Raw genomic sequence first — 22370 nt, forward strand, 5'->3', positions numbered from 1 at the left:
TAACAAATCAAACATTTTTAAAACTATTTAAGCGTCCCTAGGGGAAAAAACTCCGTGTGCCAGGGAGGCCAGCATTAAAGTTATATATTTAATACGGTGTGAGTCATTTTATGATTTAATACCCAGAACAGGCTCCCTTCTGCCCAGCAAAATAAAAATACAACATAAAATACAAGCTAAAGGTCAGCTTGCCTGGGATCAGCCCCGCAGAGGATTCATATGGAGAGTCTCCAAGATTGTTCAGTTTCATTCTGTCTAGACTCCACTAAGCCTATAGCAGCCTTTTAAGTTTCTCCTTTGTTTTCAGAAACTCACACACTCTTTTTTCTACCAAATATGAAGACAGTTAGCGACACAAAACTGCTACCCAACCGCATGTGCACACTGGACATGCTAATTGGTACAGCGAGGTACGTATATTTTTCATCTACAACTTTTGGGGTTTTGGGGCTGGCTTCCCCCCCTCCGGCCCCGCGAAACACACGAACTGGAGGGCTTCTCATTTTACACGCCGAGACCCCGGTATTGTAGTGCAAACGTAAGTGGCAACGATTAAAACCCACTCTAGGGCACCATGACTCCCTCGCTCCGAAAGCGCAATTTAACTCAAGTTCGGTGGGTTTTTACTTCCTTCATTCTGAAGCCCGCCCCCGAACACGCTGAAAGATTTCACTGCACAAAATGTCCGTGTTTAGTGCCAGGGGTTTCATGTCTTTATTTAATCATACTTCAAAGTAATTGCTGCTATACTGTTGTCCTAAGGAGAGGAAGCATAACACAAAACGTACCGGCGATCTAACTTCCTACCAGGGAGTTGCACCGGGCAGTAAACAATAACAGGTTATTCCAAATACCTACCATCCCCTCACATTTTAACATGTTTCAAATAGCTTTTTAATGACGCCCTCGGTGGGAATGTTTATGGCCGTGCTATACATTTCCTAGCTGCAAGAAGTTGTTGGTTTACCATTTTTAGAACAACCCTCCTCATTCTTGGTGTAACCCCAGGTGTGGGAGCCATCTGTTGCTTCCTATATGGGAAAACAATTTCTTAATTAACAAGACGCTTCACCTTTTTTGCCACGATCCGCACAGACAGAGGGTTGAGTTTTGATGCAAATGTCACCTCTTTAAAATATGGTATACCTGTTAACTGTCGCGTTTTCATGGGCATACGTGTGGGCTGGGGCTAGGAGCAATTTGTAGTTTTATATTTAGAGACCATTTTCTAGAGATGACAAATATGTGGGGAACACAGGTTCTGTGTGAAACATGGAAAATACACCTGGAGGGTCAGATTGCAACGGTCAATATTTTCTGCCCAAATCTCTTTCCAGCGATTTCCAAGACGCAGCAGTTTGATCGCCACTGTCTAGCTCCCCGCCTCTCCCTTTGATTATTGGGGTACTGATATCGGGCAGCCAGCGAAGGTGCTAGGTTCTGGACCGTGAGGAAACGCTTGTTGCTCTGGTCAGGAATATAATGTGGGTGGTTACTGTGAGGGCTCCTCCTTGCACCAGTTACAATTACCAGATACAGATACAGATACCAGATATGGACGGTATAGTTCACACACAAGGGACCCATTTCAACATAGGAACTTCATCAGAACTGGGCTGGTGAATAACCATTTCTGTGAGAGTCTCTGCGGAGTTATCTTTGGATGTTAGTGGAGGTCTGGCAGAAGAGCGATTGTTTTGTTTTGTTTGGATCTTGATTTAAGCCAGTTGCTTGTGGCGGAGAAAAGAGCAATGTCCATTCCAACTTTTAAAGTAACAATTCCGCAGTGTGTGTAAACAGCCCTTCCTTGCTTTCTAGTCCTAGTCGCAGGTTGTAGATTAAATAACAGTTTTAATGAGAGCGCTGGCTATTGCTGCATTAGGTGGTGCTAGTTATGAAGATGATCTGACCTGTTTTGATGAAGATGATCTGACCTGTAGGGAGAGAGTGAAAGGTCAGCTGCATGCAGTGACCAGATTTCTGCTCATTCCTGGCACATGCTGCTACGATATTGATCCATGGAGAAAGATAAACATAAAAGCCAGATCCTATGTCATGAATACTAATGAATGTTGGTTCCAGATTTTAATTGGTGTTGACTTCTTTTTTTTTTTCCCCACGGTAAACATTTATTGAAGACCTCCGTGAAGCAAATCTTCGCTGGTTTTCCTTTTTCCCTGTATCTCTCTCTTTTGTTGCAAATCTTCGCAGCAATTTACTTTCCCGAACAGCGAATGTATAATCCCAGAGACGCCATTGCCTGCACTCATTTCCATATCACAGTTCACAGGGGGAGATATTACTGAATTCATTAAAACTTGAAATGCTGAAAAGTTCTTATAAAATGCACTATTTCGATCAGGACCCACATTTCGACCTTCCGGTTATTTATTCAATATATTTCCTTCTGTCATTACGCGGTGAACTTGTTCTTCTTCATTAGTATAAATAGGGGAGTGATTTCTGGTTAGAGACATCCTAGATCCTGAAATGTTATGAGACTAGTCATCCCTGTACTAGTCAATTAGCGCATAAATGTTACAATTATCAAGGAGAAGCACTCCTTTTAAATTAACTTTCCTCTCTCGTTTTATCTGTTCTGTGTGTATAAAAGGGATATGGCAACACACGGAAGGGAGTTCAGAAATGTTGCCAGCAATACCTCTCTTACGAATTTACTTGTTAATCATCACTTTATCTGCAAACTAGTATCCGAATGGTTTTGTCTTATGAAATTGGAGGACTTGTGGCACCTTAGAGACTAACCAATTTATTTGAGCATGAGCTTTCCTGAGCTACAGCTCACTGCATGGGATGTCATTGACTCATTTAGCTGGGAACCAGGTGAAGCTGTGTGCAGTACCGATAGTAACACATCCGCTTCATGCGGCTGTTAACAGATCCAGACGCGCTGTGTACAAGTGGCACAATCCGCTGGACTAAAACAATTACCTGTACGAAGCTGACATTTCTGAAAAAATTAAACTGATAGGTCACATGGTTACAAATTATTTTCAAGCAAGGAACTCCTCGAAAGATTTTTTTCCCTCCCTTACACTTTTCAGGGTATTTTTTTTTTTAAATCCCGGGAGTGATTTATTATGTAAGTAATTTTAGGGGATACAGTTTACAGCCTGAATTATTAGACTGAACACCTCTGGCTGACACCACAGTGCATTTTTTTCCTGCCTGCAGCTGTGAGTCACAACCCCATTTTCATACCAAACCTCTGCACATTCCTTTACAATGTAGACTTCCTTCTTGCGAAGATCAAACATGCTTCAGCCAATGTGTTTATTTTAAAATACAGGAAAATTAAAACTAAACATGGGCTTACAAGAAAAACAAATGCATCATTTCTTTCCCTGTCCTCTTCCTCCCATCCCCCACAAAAAAAATTAACCATGGAGCTGAATAGGCCTCTGAAATAAAACATTATCTCAGCAGAGCCAAAACAACTGATTTCAAGCGAAATGCTGAAAGAGGAATGGATCCCTTTGTTTTGTATTGCGGGTATGTTTTTAATTATATGTGGAAATGTCAGGGGGAAATGCTGTAACCCTAGTCTCCCCGTAGCACACTTTCCCTGGTTATTTAACTTCAATACAAGCCCAAATCAGACATACTTAGCAGAATAATCTTAGTATTCTGCTAAATGGTTTACAAACGGGACTCTGGATTTGGATAGCTGCTCAGGGCCTGGTCCACTGAAAGGCCTCACAGAATCGGGCCCTGTACAGAGGAGATTTCACAACCGCCTATTATTTCAGAGTTGTTGTCTCTTGTTTGTTTGCTGATGAAGGTGACAAGTTCCAATTGCCGGCCAAACTTCTAAACCACTTCAAAGCCTTCAACATGGTGGTGATTTAAAATCCGCCTTGCAGCTTAGCTGCTCCTACGCTTAGCAATCTTCCTCCATATTTAACATCTACTTTAGGTATAGATGGGGATGGATTTTAGCTGTCTGGTTTTAAGGCAATTTACTCCCCACTTCTCAAAACGCCTTCATGGGAACTGCTAAACTTCTTTTTCTCTCTTCAATACAAACTTGATTCTAGCTCCTCTTTCCTCCTGCCTTTTGCCCTGAGATGGATTTCGGCTCGTCTTTTCTCCATTCATCCATGCGTTCTTCATTCATCTCTTTACACACACAGTCAAAGAATGAAATTTCAATACCAGGGAATAGGACAGCTCTTTCACTTAGTAGCTAATCTTTATTGCCCATACGTCCAAAAAAGAGGATTCCCTGGAAAACAGATCAAAAACTTTGGGAAACTGATCAAAAACTTATTGGAACTTTGAATAATTGAATTAAAGTTAATAATCGCAGTGCGGTGTTTCTGCAGGTGAAAGGCTGGAAAGGTTTATGACCTTGTTTAACTGGAACAACTCCAGCTTCCCTAAATTATTCACCAGGACACAGGATCACTTTTCGAGAAAACGAATCATCTCTTGGATCCCTTGTGATTGCAGGGTAACTTCTGGTTAAAATTTAAGGCATAAAGTATATATAATTGGTTAATAATTCAATGCTTTATATATATATATATATATAAGTATATATATATATATATATATGTATATATATATATATATATATATATATATAAGTATATAAATATATTACCAGCACATTCGTAAAGACACTGAATTAAGCTGCAAAAAGAAAAGGAGGACTTGTGGCACCTTGGAGACTAACAAATTTATTTGAGCATAAGCTTTCGTGAGCTACAGCTCACTTCATCGAAAAGCTTATGCTCAAATAAATTGGTTAGTCTCTAAGGTGCCACAAGTCCTCCTTTTCTTTTTGCGGATACAGACTAACAGGGCTGCTACTCTGAAACCTGAATTAAGCTGCTCACTCAATTTTTAGTATTGTAAAGATGAGCAAAGTGACTAATTAGATGAGTGTACAGGTGACTGTTGTTTTTCTCCCTTAGAGCTGGACATGATGGTGTGAGCTGGTTGTTTGCCAAGTGTTTGACTTTTATTCAAAGTCTGAAAACCTGAACTTCAGCCTTTTTAGGAGGAGTGGGGGAGAGAAGGACTCAGTCCGTCGTATTGTCCGTTTTGGATTGCTAAAAGTCAGCAAAGACAACAAAGAAATCTTTAGACAGCCAGTTTCGCGTTTTGAAACTGTCTGTTCCTGGGGCGGATTTACTGAATATCTGGATGTACTTGGTAATGTGATTTTGTTTCTTCAGTTTCACCTGGACAGTATAGGAGGCTTTGGATTCCATCCCGCTCTCAGATCCCATTGACCGATCTGGCAGGATCGGGCCGCTTTTGACTTACCTTATTACGATTTGTAAGTACTTTTGACGCGCATTTCTGTATTTGAATGAAGTAGGGTAAGAAGAGGTGAATTGTGCAGTATACACTACACATCACTGAGAGGGCACTTATTCTACACGGGACAGCACGGCTTCTCCATCAGACTGTGAGTCTTTATCTTTACTGCACCAGAAACCCACCATATATGTGCATACCTTTTGAACGAATCCTTTGGAAAAGATTTGTGATCTGCTGATACATTGTCAGGAAGAAAAGCTCCACAACTGTGAATCTCTCTCTCGAGCTAGACATTTACTACATATCAAAAGTGTTTAGCTGACGAATTGATCTTGATCTTTGAAGACTCTCCAGCTGACTAGGCGGTTGGAAGTTTCAAATTGTGGATTTGGCTCGTTCCTTTGGACAGAACTCCTGCGCTATTTCTCTTGGCACTGAGTTCTTGGTAGACATTTTCTATAATTTCTTGTATCACTTCAGCACTTAAACCGATCACTGAAACGTTTGCAGGCGAGAATGAGCGTCAAAAGGTGCTGCAGTTGGCTTGGTTTGTCTGCCCCAAAGGGGATGTCGCCCTTTGAGAGCTGATGCTTTGGGATGGGAGGCAGAAAACGCCGCGACAAATTAGCCTTTATATGGGCAGCTAAAATTTCTCCCAGGTTCGTGGTCCCACGGTTGTTTGTACAGTGTACGCCATAATTTATTTAGTAACCATTTTAAAGTGGCTCTTGACTTGTGCTTTTGGTTTGGATTCTTTAACCAGTTGAGGCAGGTGCAATGAAACAAGACTAACCGAACCGAAGCAAGAATTTACTAAGAAAATCAATTTGTTAAGCGTTTGCCTTTGCAAAAACGCTGTATTCAAGGCAACAATAATTATTTGGCTCTGATCTTCGCGTTTCATTTGGTTCCTTAACACCCGTTATACTTCGAAGAACTAAAAATCAGCCCCTTTATAGGTAAATCATCAGTTATACTCTGAGTAGTATTTGGTTTCACAATAGTTTTACGAAAGAACAAACAAATACCGAAAATATGTATTGGATAGATTCAAAACACAGCCGGGAGATCATTAGCTTTCCCTTACATCCTCCTCTCATAATTACCCAACTTCGCTATCGTTTTTGGTTTAACGTAATACACGCATATCAAATCCCTTGAATTCCCCACTGTGCTTCTGCAGAATGGTTCCTAATTAAATGTGCTATTTTGGGTTTCCCATCTGCAAACAAAAATACCTACTCTGCTGGATTTTTAAGTCCCGTGTATCACTCTCTCACCAGAGCGTGTTCTGCTGTCCAGCCCTTGATGATCTAGTTGAATGTCTGGACATTGTGCCAAGGAGCGTATTTGAAGCAGATAAGTACGTATAATACAAATGCGTTTTGTTAGACCTGATGGATGCTATTTTTCCTTTAATAGGTTTGTAGCAAACTAACACAATGACACAATGTATTCCTTTTCAAGGTGCATTGTTAATCAGGTCTATTAAGAGTGCGTTGAGCTATTTCTCGCTCCTATTGAACAGTCTGTTGCTCAAACACAACAGCCAACAAGCGCCAGCTGCCTCAACAAAAGTAGAAACCTAACCCTTTTATGGAATGTTTTAACAGAAAGGGGTAGCTGTGTTTAATTAAAAACATTGATGCTTCACTGAAACAATGGAAACTCAAGTTCAAGTGGTGCTCTATTGATTTAAGATGATTTTACTAGCAATGGGTATAATTCCTTCTTTCTGCTTTCACTCGTGCTAAAGGGACCCTTCTTTCGGCATTATTTGGGTGAATGGTAAAAGACAGAGATGGCGATTGCCTTAGAAACCTGATTAACGCCACTTTGCTCCAGGAGAAGGTGTTTAATTTCTGAGCGCACCCCATATTTTTTGTCAGTTTATTCACCGTAGGGAAGCTTTGAAAGTCGCTCCTCTCAGCAGGTTAAAAAGTGAAGTATGCGTCCTGGCATTTAAATGTCTTTGTTATTGGGGCAAGGTTAGTTGTTGGGAGCTGCACGACCGGAATACTAACGGTTTGCAGCGAGTGGTGGGAAGTTCCTTTGTGTGCGTGTCCACACTTCTCACTTCGGCAACAACTGGATCACTCTGCTGGGCTTTCAGCCCTGGGGCTTGTCTGGGAAAGCCACTCTCCGAAGGGATACTTCCGGTCTGGGGCTTTTCAGGCTTTCATCGTACACCGAAGAAACGAAGCCGCTCGCTCTTGTCCCGGGAAAAGAGAATTTAGCGCCGTACATGTCTGGCCACGTGGAATAAAATAAACGTTACCGCAAACAAATGTGTCTAAGCCTGCTGCTCCTTAGCGCACTGGCATGTGTTGCTTTATATTTCCGCATCCAGGGCATGCACTCAAATCCGTAACCCGCCCACGAGCCCACCACTAGGGTGGTATAAATCACAGCCTTGAGCCCCTCCACAGTGTAGGGAGCACATGCTTCTCCTGCGGGTTCGGGGTCTGGTTTCTTTTCGAGTCATCGGAATCATAAGAAATCCATGCCCCTGGCTTTCCATCGGGTTTAAAGGGAAGGCAACGCACTCCCCACCCCCACCCCGGGCAAGGCGTGGCTGTGAAAGGACGCAAAGCACGCGCCACCGCGGCTGGCTTGAAGGAAACCCCCAGGATACACCCGCACACACCGTCGCGCCTTGCGGTGCATCAGCCGCTCTCCGAAGCAAACCCGTGTCAGGAGCTCGGGCGTTAAACATTCAACTCTAACCTGAAGTCTCTAATCTGCCAGCTGCATCCAAACCCGCTCGGAGACAGACGGGCCGGGGAGAGGATTCTCCTTTTCCGGGGGCTGGCGGGGAGGGAGAATCCTGTCCTCGCTTTTACTCCGGATTGCAATGAGTGGGTACATTGCCCACTGGATCAGGCGCCTTTCAAACAGGCGCTTTTTACACAGTGCTGGAAACTAGCGGTCCCCCTCGCTGGCAGAGTGAGCGAGGAGCGCTCCTGAGGGAGAGGCCTTGGGAGACTGAGAGGACTCCCTTCCCCAGGGGAGCAGCTCCCCCCCTTTCCCCCAGCCACTCCTTTGCCAGTGCCCACTCCTCTCTACCACCTCCACTCCTGCCCCGCCTCATTTCCATCCCCATTTCCCTCCTGCCAGCCCTCCATTCCCACTTCTGTTGGGCCCCCACCTCCCAAATCCCAAACCCCGGTCCCCTCCCAACTCCCCCCTTCTCCTGCCCCTCACCAGGCTGTTGTCCAGGCTCCTTGGCACAACCCCTTAGGACGTGTGGACTCTATTTCTTTCAAGAAAAAGTAAACAGGTTGGGGTGTCTCTTCCCTGTTTTCATAGGCAGCTCAACGTAAGTTATGTCAGCCCCTCCTGCTCTTTCCACTCCAGCCTACAGGATCCTGGTTTCCAATGTAGCCACTTTTAGAAAGGGAGATCTCTGGAACTTATGTTTTGTGGGGAAAGAATGGAACACAGAGTGTCTTATAATGCACGAGGAATCCCAGGGTCTTTTCCTTACTGCTGGATCCCGTGGGTAATCCCACCTTGTGGATGAAAGCTATTCGGGTCTAGCTGAAAAGAAACCTGGCAGATCATACATGGAATCATAGGTGATCAGTGGTTTATTTATCGGGAGATGAGGGAGAGTACTTCTTCCCAGGCTCACCACCAAGCAACCTGCGTAATGACTAAATTTTGGTGGAGTATTTTTCTCTTTTCCTCATTGTATATTGTCTGTGGTTTACATTATTTAGTAATTCTATTAGGAAATGGCTACTTCCCTCCACAGCTTCCTGTGTGGCCTTCCACAGCCACTCTAGTCCTTTCACAAATGAATCCAGGCTAGACCGCGACAACATTACTCAGAACCTTAGCATTTGAGTAATCCCCCAGAAGAAAATGGAACTGCTTGTGGGGTGACATACCATTTAGGGTGACTAAAGAGACCACAGTGAGTCTGGCCCCATTTTATTAATAAAAAGCAAAACTGTAGATAGAGGGAAAGTCTGTTTTCTCTGCACTGAGTCTGGGAACCACACCTGTATATCTAAGAGAGCTTTACAAATACAGAATCTTGGTTCAAATGCAGAGCTGTATACTTAGTTAGGTTATTTCAGATCCTGTCCACAGCTACAAAGATGTATTATTCAAGTGTTTAAGAAAATTTGTAATTTGTAAAGAATATTACAAAATATGGGGCAGTGTTGGCTCCTTCAGCATATTATTATTTTTTAAAATTTATTTAGGACCAAATAACCAATATTTTCAAAGAATGAAGAGCTTCTTTTAAGTGTTTAAATGTGTTAATGTCTTCTAAATAAGTCAAAGTGAGAGAAAATAATGTCAGTTTTTGTAAATTATTATCATTTGCTGTTTGCATTATGGTAGCATCTAGGGGTTCCAATCAGGGATCAGAGCCCCATTGAGTAACTAACCATTGGAACAGTTTATCAAGAGTTGTGGTGGATTCTCCATCATGGACAATTTTTAATTCAGGATTGACATTTTCCTAAAAGCTATGCTGTAGGAATTATTCTGGGGAAATTCTGTGCTATACAGGAGGTCAAGACTAGATGATTACACTGGTCCCTTCTGGCCTTCAAATCTGTGAATTATACAAGGCACTGAATACACACATAACAAAAGGGACCCCTGCCCTGAAAAGCTTACAATCTAGATAACTGGTATTTGGCAAATGTCCTATTAAGATATTACTAATATTTTGCAGTTGAGCTAGAACAATATAACAGGGTGACTTTCCTTTTAAGGTCTAGAGGCCTAGGGCCAACCAAGCCTAGTTACTAAGTAGGTGCACCTGAGCAGAGGTCAGCTGATTCCTCTATAAGAGCAGCAGAAAACTGGAGTGGGAGAGTGGGGGGAGGAAACAGCATCAGCTCATCCCAGAAGGAGGACTGGGGACTCCTTATCTAAGAGAGACATTTACTGGACTTGGGGCCTGGAGGGCCAATGAGTGTCAGAACTAAATAAACTGGGCTCCAAGAAGGTGTTTTAATTACCTTTCGGACTATGATCTGGAGTTTTGAGAAGTTCAAGAAGGGAAATCGAGGCAGGGTGGTGCAGAGTGACCTCCAACCACAAGGGGGCTCATAGGAGGTGGAGGGGGCTCATAGGAGGTGGCTGACTTTGGTACAAGCAGAAAAATAGTTCTCTTGAGATTCCTCTGGGAAGAGAAGAAAAATACTCTTGAATGTTCTGTCCATCCATGCATGATACATAAATATGCTATATATGTAGAGAAATTTAGATGCAAATAAGATCTGATTTATAGGTTCTGTAGGAACAGTGTATATACACATTACATATAAAAAATATGCTGAAAGAACATTAAGGGGCAGGTCAAGTACCAAAAAGTTAGGAATGCCAGAATTAAGGTTGTGCCATGCAAACTTAATTTGATCCCCTTATGCACAGACATTATACTAGCCTTGTCCTATATCCACATGAGAAGTCTGTGGCACAGCTAAGTTTAGAACCCTGCTCTCCTGGATCCCCATCCTGTGTCTTAAGTACAAAAGAATAGCCTTTCTGTCTTTGGAAACCTCTGCCTCATTCTGAGTCTCCTGAGCACTGAATGAGGCTAGGACTCTGAGAAACAAAGAGAATAGTTTAATTACAAATAGTGTAATTAAAGACTACATCACTGTATTTGATCTCCTAGGTAAAAAAAATACAGAGCAAAATGAGAAATTCCATCATGTGGCACCATACTGGCTTCCGACATTGCTACACCAACTGAGCTAATGGGGTAACTGGTAGCAGTAGTAGACTGTTATTGTCAAAGTAGACCAGCCACCAGAGGGAAGCAACTGAGGGAGAAGTCACTATTTTACAGTCATTTTACTCCACATCCTCTAGGATATCTAAGAAGGGTTGATGTTGTTCAATGGCTACAAGAAAAGGCAAGGAACCTGAAGGATCCAAATCCAGGGGGAGCCACTCCAACACTTCTGTAGTTACTCCAAGTGCAGATATTGGGCTAAAGAAGCAGGTCCCATCAATAGTCAGTAAACAACTACTGACTGCATCTTCTTCTGATAAATACATTTCAGATATTGTCTGTGAAACAACTGTGTGTGTTAATTCATGTCCAAGTTCAGTGGTGATCGTTTAAAAGAAGGTACACCTGAGGAGCCAAAGTTTACTTGCCTTGCTCACACAGGCAGTTCCATTGACGTCTTGTGTGAGGAAGGCAAGAAGGATTTGACCCCGGGATAACTTATACTAGCAGTTATTTTTTCTGAATGTGCACATTCTGAACCCATTTCACCCTCACATCCCCCCAGACACACCACAGTGTCTTCCTGCTCCTCCTCACCTCTGAGATTACCTGATGCACCCCATCTTGCCCACAGCAGAGGCTCTCTAATGTGTTCCTATTTATTCCACCTCCTGGGACATGCGATAACCCCCACTGAAGTCAATGGAAAGACTCCCATTGACTTCAATAGAGCTGGATCCAGCTGCAATGATACCTCTTGTCCACCCTGTATGTTTGTCGAGGAAGTGCTCATCCCCCACATGTAAAATGGATCTTTTGGGTTTTTTAAACAATTGAGAGCAATAGACTTGCATTGACCTGAAAAGGTGGGAAACAAACAAATAATGCTATCTTTGTTCTGACGGTTGTTTGTGGGGGTTGAGTATGGTTCAGAAGCCCTTATGCTTTCATTTTCTTTAATTTGTGTTTACATGGATTACATTTTTGAGGCATTGGAAGAACACCTACACAGGAAGCGATTCTTTGCATAGCACAAACATCTCCTCTGAGAGCTTAACAAAGGCTCTGTTGTACAGAGCTATAGTAACAGAAACAGTCTTGCCAGAAGAATTAATGTCCAGCACACCAAACCATATGCATATTGAAGTATGTATTTAAATTGATACCCGTTGAAGAAATAAGCATGTTTAAGGAATAATCCTTTACTGCACACAAGTTACAATGAAGTGTAATGTTAACCTAGTATTGGAACTGCTATGTGAAATGACTTTTTCTGAGTGCTACACCAATCATTTCCTTCCAATGAAGTTCTGTTACATATTATAGACAAAGGGAATTTTGCGACTGAATGATCACACCCTAAAAAATTATAAAAATTGTAAAATATTTTGTTTGTGTTCAGTGGAGTTGTATATTCAACGTGTTGTTACTGTCCCAAAAAGCCTCAAGAAAGTCTCAGTTAGACTAGGCAGTAGCAATGCTCTGCTGTAATGTGTATTCTGATAGCTGTCTCTTTTCTGCAGTTGTTAAAATAGATTTATGGTGCAACGGAGGGGAATTTGTTTGAACCATAAACCACTCAAGATATTAAGTATCAGTCTCTATCAGTTACTGTTTGCAATTATTACTGTATACAGTCATAAGAGGTTGTCCCTCTATTTAGACCACTTTAAGGTATTATCAACCACATGAAATACAAGTGTTCAGTTTGTGCTATTAAAGAAATAGTTTATTACATCTAAGTTGTGATTACATCAAAGTTAATTCATTTACTTTTTCTCTACAGTTTGTATCTCCGTGAGAGAATGAAGAAGCAAAGATTCTAGTAGCCACATACATTATGGACCTGATCCAAAGCTCACTGAAGTCAATGGGAATCTTTCAGCTTACTTGTATACAGAGGTACCCATGATCTTATCAGGAGGCAACAGAAACCAAGTAGTTATTTTTATCCTTAAAGTATATTCCATTGCTATCCTTAATTAATCCTTACATATATTTCCTATTCCATTAGTAGGGTTTAAGCATATCTTAAGTGATGCAGAGACCTTGGGTGGCCCCTCTTACAGAGGAATATATTTTACCCACTGTGCCTAGATATTTTGCCAAGTAACTCTTGGGTAGGTGCATCAGAAATATTTAGATAGACAACACAATCCTATGTGATATCAGACTTAGTTGCTGAAATGATTTGCAGTAAAGAGACTGAAAATAAGGAATGAGCAGCAGGAACAGATGAACTTCTAAGGGTATGGCTACTCTGTGAAGTTTTCGACAAAACTTATGTCTTTCACGGTACTTAAAAAAGCCCCCCCATGAAAGACAAAAGTTTTGCCGATGCAAGTGGTAGTGTGAATGTGGCTTTGTCGGCAGGAGAGCTCTCCTGCCGACAAAGCTAACGCCGCTTGCGGGGCTGGAAGTATTTTGTTGGCAAAAGTGCCAACAAAGAGTGTTTACACATGCTGACTTTTAGCAACAAGGCTGTGTCAAGTAAAAAAAGAGCTTCTTTTCAAGAATGAGAGAAGACAAATACAGAAAATATTTGATACTTCAGCAGAAATGTTTTGTCAGAGAATGGTTTCCATGATATGTCAACAGCCCTTTAAGCATACAGCATTTAAGAATATTTACTTTTCTAGTTGTTATTCAGAAGTGTTTTGACATATGTTTCATTCGATCCATCCTGATTCTTTGCCATTTTCTGCCTGTAGGCATCTCACATTACTGCATTTCTACATCCTCTACAATCAGTCTCTTCATTTATTAGTGTTGTCTCTTGAGCAGATTGGGCAAAAGGAACACTGAGCTATGTGATTTGACCAGCAGACTAGACCATCTAGTGTAAGGGCCCAGTCCTGTCCCCCTTGAACTCAATGGCAAAAGTCTGATGGGAGCAGGATCAGACTTTCTGTAGAAGATGTCAGGGTCAGGAGAGTATATAAATATTCCAAAATATTGGATCATCATTTATTTTTCCAGATTTTAAATCCAGATTTTAAAAACAATGCAGAAATATGCAGACTGGAATTCTACATATAGTTATGCGGTAACATCTCCTCCACAAAATGATGTTTTAATATGCTGCCTCTCTGTGCTTGACTGTGACTGGCTGTGACAGTGACTTAAAATTTTATCAGTGAAGTAGATGAATAAGGATATCAGAAACTTTTTTTCTGGATCTGTCCTTACAAAATATAAATGTTAGGTTGAAATTATTAAGCTTGATTATAGTCTGTGTAAACCTATTTAAAAGACCGAATTTAAAAAAAATCAGTTAGGACCTGATTTTTAGATTGTTTCCAAGGAAAAATTCTATTTGAGACAAATCCTGGTTCCAGTTAAGTTATTAGGAAAGCTTCTGTTGATTTAAATAGAACCAGAATTTGGCCAACTGATTTTAAAGAGAGTTTTCTGCATATAATCATAAAATTATATTACTCCTAGTCAACTATACACTCTCAAGCCATTTCCCAGTGAGCAGGTGTCCCCATCTCTCACTCACTCACGTGCCCCCCCCCCAAAAAAAACAACCCACCAGAAATATCACTATTTTATAGGCTTGTGGGCAATCTCAGTGAGGAAGTCCATGATTGAATAGGCATGGAAATTGAACTACCTTCTCTCCCCTACCAGTGGTTCCTCCAGGCCAGGATTAAAGAAAATAGGTGGAGCAGGATGAGGAAGGGCTGTCCATCTAGTAGCTTTCATGAACACTAAAGGCAGATGCACAAAATTGCAAGTAAAGAAAAACCTATTTCTACATTCTGCAGAGAGACGATACGACTGCATGCTCCTTGCAACATCATCATATGCCCATTTAGAAAAAAAATACAATGCTGATGCTTATAGATATAAAATTTAGAAATATGTCCAAAACATTCACTTTTTCAGCATGTAAATAAAATCATTTGTCAAAGTATTTTTTTTTATATTGAAGTTGGAACCATTTGGAATACAGCATTTGAGCTCTTAGCTTTTATTTTTTAAAATACTAAGTAGGGATATTTACTCCACTTTCACAAAGACTGGATTACAATTTCCCATGATCAAAATTGATGAAACTCCATAATCGTTATGAGACTCTAACTACCACTATGGAACTTGGGAAATAAAGTCCAACATGAGACACAGTGGATAGATGTTTGTACTACACCTTCTAACCAATGTTTAAGATGGAGTCAATTTTCAGACTCCTACACAAGCAGTTATGGGTGGTATATAAGATATTTTCAAGCTGATGGCCACAGGGGCGGGGGCAGAGGCACAGGTGGAGTATAGCTTGGGCTCCAGTGGAGGAAGGATGGGTTCCCAGGTAGAAGAAGGGGTGGGCCGGGCCAGGGACTAGCCTCCCTGAACCTGCGGTTCACCCACCACCCATGCCAGGGACACAAGGCCATACTCTGAGTGCCACTAAACCTTCAATGGCCAGAAGCTGGGGCTGAGAGTGGACTACAGGGGATGGATCAATCAAAATTAGCCTGTTCTATTCATTCCCACCAAAGCATCTGGCACTGGTCACTGTCAGGGACAGGATACTAGCTAGATGGACCACTGTCTGACCCTGTATGCCCATTCTTAAGTTCTTACTTTATGGTCTTATAGTATGGACTTTACATTAGTGCCAAATCCTCAGATGGTGTAAACGGGCATAGCTCTATGAGCTGAGGCTGTTCTAAGTAACCCTGTGGGTTGAATCAACCTCTGACAACGCTGAAGAACAGAGGAATGCAAGTGTAGCATTCGAGCGCCTTTGCCCAACCCCCATAGGTCCACAGGTTGGCTGGACAGACCCGAGGATCAGGGCCGTTATGTTTCAGCAGTGCCAACTGTCTCTGTAGAATGAGTCCTTTGCTAGTATTATTACTAGCACCAGTATTATTATTAGTGGTAGTGTTATTACTATTTTATTAGTAGCTTTGCATTTGTGTTACCTTGGGTTTTCTTTTCTTTATCTCTCTCTCAAGACATATAGAGTCTGGTCTGCACAGTACTTGGATGGGAATCTCTTAAAGAAAACCCAGTTGTAAGAGGCACTCTTCTATTTGGGTCACCAGTGAAATAATATCCCAGCATGGTTAAAATAAGATAGTGAGCTGCTGTTTTAGGTGAGAAGTGATCATTATAGTTCCATAGAGCTTTCCACACTGTTAGATTGTAACCCTAGAATACTGGGTTGTTATTTTCTACCTACCTAAACTTTCCCTGAATTTTCAATTGGATAGCCTTTTCTAATTTTCCCTCCTAAAAATCTGTTGTGTGATGTTACAGAACAGCTGTTGTATTCTACCTTATCAGTAGATGAGTGTTCACTCCATATCCATGCCTGCATCATCCCCTAGGGATCTGCAGGCAGAGAGGGTACTCCTGGTATGAATTCTCCCTGCCTGAAAAGAAGCATCCCCCACTCCCTTGATCCTTATGGAAACCACTGTGCTGTTGCTCCTCACCTAATGGGTTCTCTGTGGTAAGCCTTAGGAGGAGGAGAAGGGGACTGGCCATACTGTATTACCATTCTGTGTTGTCCTGTAGGACTTCCTCATGGATATCCAGCAGAATGTTTGTACTGTTGGAAGTTGTATTAGTTCCCATGGTGCCTTCTCTATGCCTGCTTAGGGATAGAGAAGGCACCATGGGATACCAAGGCCAATAATAGCAGACTCTTGAGGGACTAGAGAAACAGCATGGATACTTCAATCTCTTCTGAAGGGAGGAGTAATTCCTCAGGAAATCCCAGGAGCCATGGGGTTAGGACAACTCCCTCACTTAATCCCAAAAATCTTGCTTGTTTTATGATCTACTAGAATGTTGCCACTCTCCAAAGATCACAGACATTCTATTCACCGGTTCCCAGCATTTGTGCTCATGCATCTTCGAAAAGGTTTGTTTTAGGTAAAAATTGTCAAATTACAAAAATTCTGAAGTTCTTTGTATACTACTTTCCTTTGCAGGAGAATATGGAACCAGTCACTGATGTATACATGTATACATTTTATATATGTGAGTAGACTGTGCATTGTGTGAAGAAGGTATAGACAGAGTTGAGGAAGAGACAGGTGCATCTGCTCCTGCCTCTTCTGCCCTTTCTCACTGGTAACTCAGTTATTCTGGGGGGAAATGTCTTGGAATTGCATCATGCCCCCTAAAATGCAGTTTCATTACTATTAAAGATATGGAGAAAGGGTTAGATCATACAAAGAAGAATTTAACATTTGAAACTATGGAAATTAATGTTAATGTATGTCAGAATGCTGTGCGCATGGAGTGCGAAAGTATGCATCTATACTGAAAAGCTGCATTTAAAAAGCAGCCCCCAAGTGCTCCTCCTGTCGACTCCTGTACTCCAGCATCGAGAGAGGTGCAGGCAGAGTCGACGGGGGAGCGGCAGCAGTCGACTCACCGCGGTGAAGACACCACGGTAAGTCAAACTTAGATCGACCCCCCCCCACAGTGTAGACCAGGGCTAAGAGAGAAACCTCCTCCTGCATTTACTGACTTTTGTGGCCACTTAAGGATCTCTTAGAGAATGGGGGAGAAGTTTGCAGTGCCAGGCTCTTCTGGAAGGAGAAAAAGAGTGATTATTCACACCATAGTAACAACTGGGTAAAGACGGCTAGTGCTAGCATAACTATAGCATGATTTTAGTCTGGTGCAAGGCCAAGGGTGAAAAGGGACTTTTCCCCTGAAAACTGTGTGTATAAAGCTAGGCTACACTCCATGCTGGGAGAATATTATGGTTTCACTAGTATGGTTCTCAGACAAAACGTGTGTCCATATTGATCAGAGCCCTCCTGTACTACAATTATGCCAGCAGCAACTTTTTTTAGACAAGAACAGAAGAACGGCCACATTGGGTCAGGCCAAGGGTCCATCAGCCCAGCGTCCTGTCCTCCGACCGTGGCCAGTGCCAGGTGCCCCAGAGGGAATGAACAGAACAGGGAATCATCAAGTGATCCATCCCCTGTCACCCATTCCCAGCTGCTGGCAAACAGAGGCTAGGGACATCATCCCTGCCCGGCCTGGCTAATAGCCAGTGATGGACCTACCCTCCATGAATTTATCAAGTTCTTTTTTGAGCCCTGTTATAGTCTTGGCCGTCACAACATCTTCTGGCAAGGAGTTCCACAGGTTAACTGAGCGTTGTGTGAAAAAATACTTCCTTTTGTTTGTTTTACACCTGCTGCCTATTCATTTCATTTGGTGACCCCTAGTTCTTGTGTTATGAGAAGGCGTAAATAACACTTCTTTATTTACTTTCTCCACACCAGTCATGATTTTATAGACCTCTATCATATTCCCCCTTAGTCGTCTTTTTTCCAAGCTGAAAAGTCCCAGTCTTATTAATCTCTCCTCATACGGCAGATGCTCCACAGCCCTAATGATTTTTGTTGCCCTTTTCTGAACCTTTTCCAATTCCAATATATTTGTTTGAGATGGGGTGACCACATCTGCATGCAGTATTCAAGATGTGGACATACCACGGATTTATATAGAGGCAACAGGATATTTTCTATCTTATTATCTAGCCCTTTCTTAATGATTCCCAACATTCTGTTCACTTTTTTGACTGCCGCTGCACATTGAGTGGATGTTTTCAGAGAACTATCCACAATGACTCCAAGATCTCTTTCTTGAGTGGTAACAGCTAATTTAAACCCCATCATTTTATACGTATAGTTGGGATTATGTTTTCCAGTGTGCATTACTTTGCATTTATCAACACTGAATTTCATCTGTCATTTTGTTGCCCAGTCACACAGTTCTGAGAGATCCTTTTGTAGCTCTTTGCAGTCTGCCTGGGACTGAATTATCTTGAGTAGTTTTGTATAATCTGTTTACCCCTTTTTCCAGATCATTTATGAATATGTTGAATAGGACTGGGCCCAGTACGGACCCCTGGGGAACACCACTATTTACATCTCTCCATTCTGAAAACTGACCATTTATTCCTACCCTTTGTTTCCTGTCTTTTAACCAGTTACCAATCCATGAGAGGACCTTCCCTCTTATCCCATGACTGCTTACTTTGCTTAATAGCCTTTGGTGAGGAACCTTGAAGGCTTTCTGAAAATCTAAATACACTACATCCACTGGATTGCCCCTGTCCACATGCTTGTTGATCTCATCAAATAATTCTAGTAGATTGGTGATGCATGATTTCCCTTTACAAAAGCCATGTTGACGCTTCCCCAACAAATTATGTTCATCTATGTATCTGACAATTTTGTTCTTTACAGTTTCAACCGGTTTGCCTGGTACTGAAGTTAGGTTTACCAGTCTGTAATTTCCCGGGTCACATCTGGAGCCCTTTTTAAAAATTGGCATCACATTAGCTATCCTCCAGTCATTTGGTACAGAAGCTGATTTAAATGATAGGTTACAGACTACGGTTAGTAGTCCTGCAATTTCACTTTTGAGTTCCTTCAGAACTCTTGGGTGAATACCATCTGGTCCTGGTGACTTATTACTGTTTAGTTTATCAATTTGTTCCAAAACCTCCTCTAATGACACCTCAATCTGGGATAGTTCCTCAGATCTGTCACCTAAAAAGAATGGCTCAGGTTTGGGAATCTCCCTCACATCCTCAACTGTGAAGACCGATGCAAAGAATTCATTTAGTTTCTCTGCAATGGCCTTATCGTCCTTGAGTGCTCCTTTAGCATCTCAATCGCCCAGTGGCCCCACTGGTTGTTTAGCAGGCTTCCTGATTCTGATGTACTTAAAAATTTTTTTGCTATTACTTTTTGAGTCTTTGGCTAGCTGTTCTTCAAATTCTTTTTTGGCCTTCCTAACTATATTTTGACACTTCATTTGCCTGAGTTTATGCTCCTTTCTATTTTCCACACTAGCATTGAACTTCCACTTTTTAAAGGATGCCTTTTGCCTCTCACTGCTTCTTTTACTTTGTTGTTTAGCCATGGTGGCTCTTTTTTGGTTCTCTTACTATGTTTTTTTATTTGGGGTATACATTTAAGTTGAGCCTTTATTATGGTGTCTTTAAAAAGTTTCCATGCAGCTTTCAGGGATTTTATTTTTGGCGCTGTACCTTTTAATTTCTGTTTAATTAACCTCCTCATTTTTGCGTAGTTCCCCTTTCTGAAATTAAATGCTATCGTGTTGGGCTGCTGTGGTGTTTTCCCCCCTCAGGGATGTTAAATTTAATTATATTATGGTCACTATTACCAAGCAGTCCAGCTATATTCACCTCTTGGACCAGATCCTGTGCTCCACTTAGGACGAAATCAAGAATTGCCTCTCCTCTTGTGGGTTCCAGGACTAGCTGCTCCAAGAAGCAGTCATTTATCTCTGCATCCCATCCTGAGGTGATATGTACCCAGTAAATATGGGGATAGTTGAAATCCCCCATTATTATTGAGCTTTTTATTTTAATATCCTCTCTAATCTCCCTGAGCATTTCACAGTCATTATCACCGTCCTGGTCATGTGGTCAGTAATATAACCGTACTGCTATATTCTTATTCGAGCATGGAATAACTATCCATAGAGATTCTATGGCACAGTTTGGTTCATTTAAAATTTTTACTTCATTTGATTCTATGCTTTCTTTCATATATAGTGCCACTCCCCCACCAGCAGGACCTGTTCTGTCCTTCCGATATATTTTGTACCCTGGTATTACTGTGTCCCATTCATTAGCCTCATTCCACCAAGTTTCGGTGATGCCTATTATATCAATATCATCATTTAATATGAGGCACTCTAGTTCACCCATCTTATTATTTAGACTTCTAGCACTGGTATATAAGCACTTCAAAAACTTGTCACTTTGTAGCTGTCTCCCATTGCATGATGTAATTGAATGAGACTTTTTTTCATTTGACTGTTTCTCATCAGATCCTACCTGTATTTTATAATCTTCCATCCTCTCCTCCTTACTAGGGACATAGACAATCTCCATTAATAGATCCTCCCCTAAGGGATGTGTCTGTCCGAACCACGTGCTCCTCCGCACCTGTTGGCTTTCCCCCGGCCCTTAGTTTAAAAACTGCTCTATGACCTTTTTAATTTTAAGTGCCAGCAATCTGGTTCCATTTTGGCTTACGTGGAGCCCATCCTTCCTGTATAGGTTCCCTATAACAAGGTTGTTGCTATCATGGTTTGAGACATAGACTAGACTGGGCCAGACTGTAGACATGTACACCTCTCCCCTCAGTCCCAAAAGGGAGGTACAGCAAATATGGAGCTCTCGAAGGACTGTATCTTTGAGGATTAGTTTTTCCCTTTCCATGTGCTTCTACCTGGGAGTATCCAGCCCTACATACATAACAGCATGTGACATGTCAAGCAAGGAAAGTTAAATATATCAATTTTATGTAATACATCCTGAATTGTAATTTGCACTCTGCTACAGACTCTCTGCCTGACCTTGTTACAGTCATTTAACTGCTCTGTGTCTAATTTTTCTCATCTGTAAGTAAAACCAAGATACTATTACTTACTCTTTTACATCAGATGGACTTTGTAAGGATTGATTAAAGTATATACATCACTATCACAATGTTAAGGGCGATGTTTAATTAATAATTTCATTTATTATCTATGTCATAATTTATATGATGGCAGGGGGTGACAAGACGGAAACTGTAAATTAATCCATAACTCAGTAGTGGTACAATGGCAGAGTACAGTGATGTACTTATATGTCAAACATTAGAAATACATATTGTTTTAAGCTCTTCACAAAGTGATTATGTTGTATTGTTATACAGTTGCTTCAGTGAATCTGATTTTTTGTGTCAGTCTCTTGTCATTATTTTGTAATTTATAAACAAGTCTCAGAATAGGTATAAAGCTTGCTTTAATGGAGTAGTTCAGTAGTATAAAACAATAGTACCTCTGTCTCCATATATTTTCCACTGTGTTCAGTCTCTTCCCTGAGGTGTTGGACTTCAGACATGTTTTATTAACATTCTACAGTTGTACCCTTCTGACTAACCAGCCATTAGCTGGCTCACTGATCCTTAACTGCATATCACTCTCTCTTATATAGGCTGCATTTCCCTTAGGTTCCAAAATAATTAGTCTCACGGCTATGGATGTGATTTCCGTTTAAAGGAATGTAGAAGCAGCACCTCAGTCACTGCTGGTGAGTATCCTTATTCATGTTATGTGCCTTTTGTGGTTAGTATTTACAGAATACCATATTCTAATTCTACTTAACAATTAGACTAACACCAGAGAGGGTTACATTTGCCTTCCAGCACAATTTTCAGCACAGTGAGCAAGGAGTTACACATACAGAGCTCCCATAGCAACATGTTATTGTTAACTGAAGTTGTGTGCATAGCTCCATGTACTAAAAATTCACTAAAGACCAACTCAGCCGTCAGATTGGACACCAGTGAAGTATCTG

General features: G+C 41.5%; 1 long non-coding RNA gene across 1 annotated transcript; it reads left to right on the plus strand.

Moving 5' to 3' along the window:
• Positions 1 to 334: 334 nt before the first annotated feature.
• Positions 335 to 22087, plus strand: LOC141982491 (uncharacterized). The gene is made up of 3 exons (XR_012638100.1): positions 335 to 410; positions 12786 to 12937; positions 22073 to 22087. It is a non-coding gene; the product is annotated as an uncharacterized LOC141982491 (long non-coding RNA).
• The last annotated feature ends 283 nt before the right edge of the window (positions 22088 to 22370 follow it).

The sequence above is a fragment of the Natator depressus genome, chromosome 1 (assembly GCF_965152275.1).
Source record: "Natator depressus isolate rNatDep1 chromosome 1, rNatDep2.hap1, whole genome shotgun sequence".
NCBI classification, from domain to species: Eukaryota; Metazoa; Chordata; order Testudines; family Cheloniidae; genus Natator; species Natator depressus.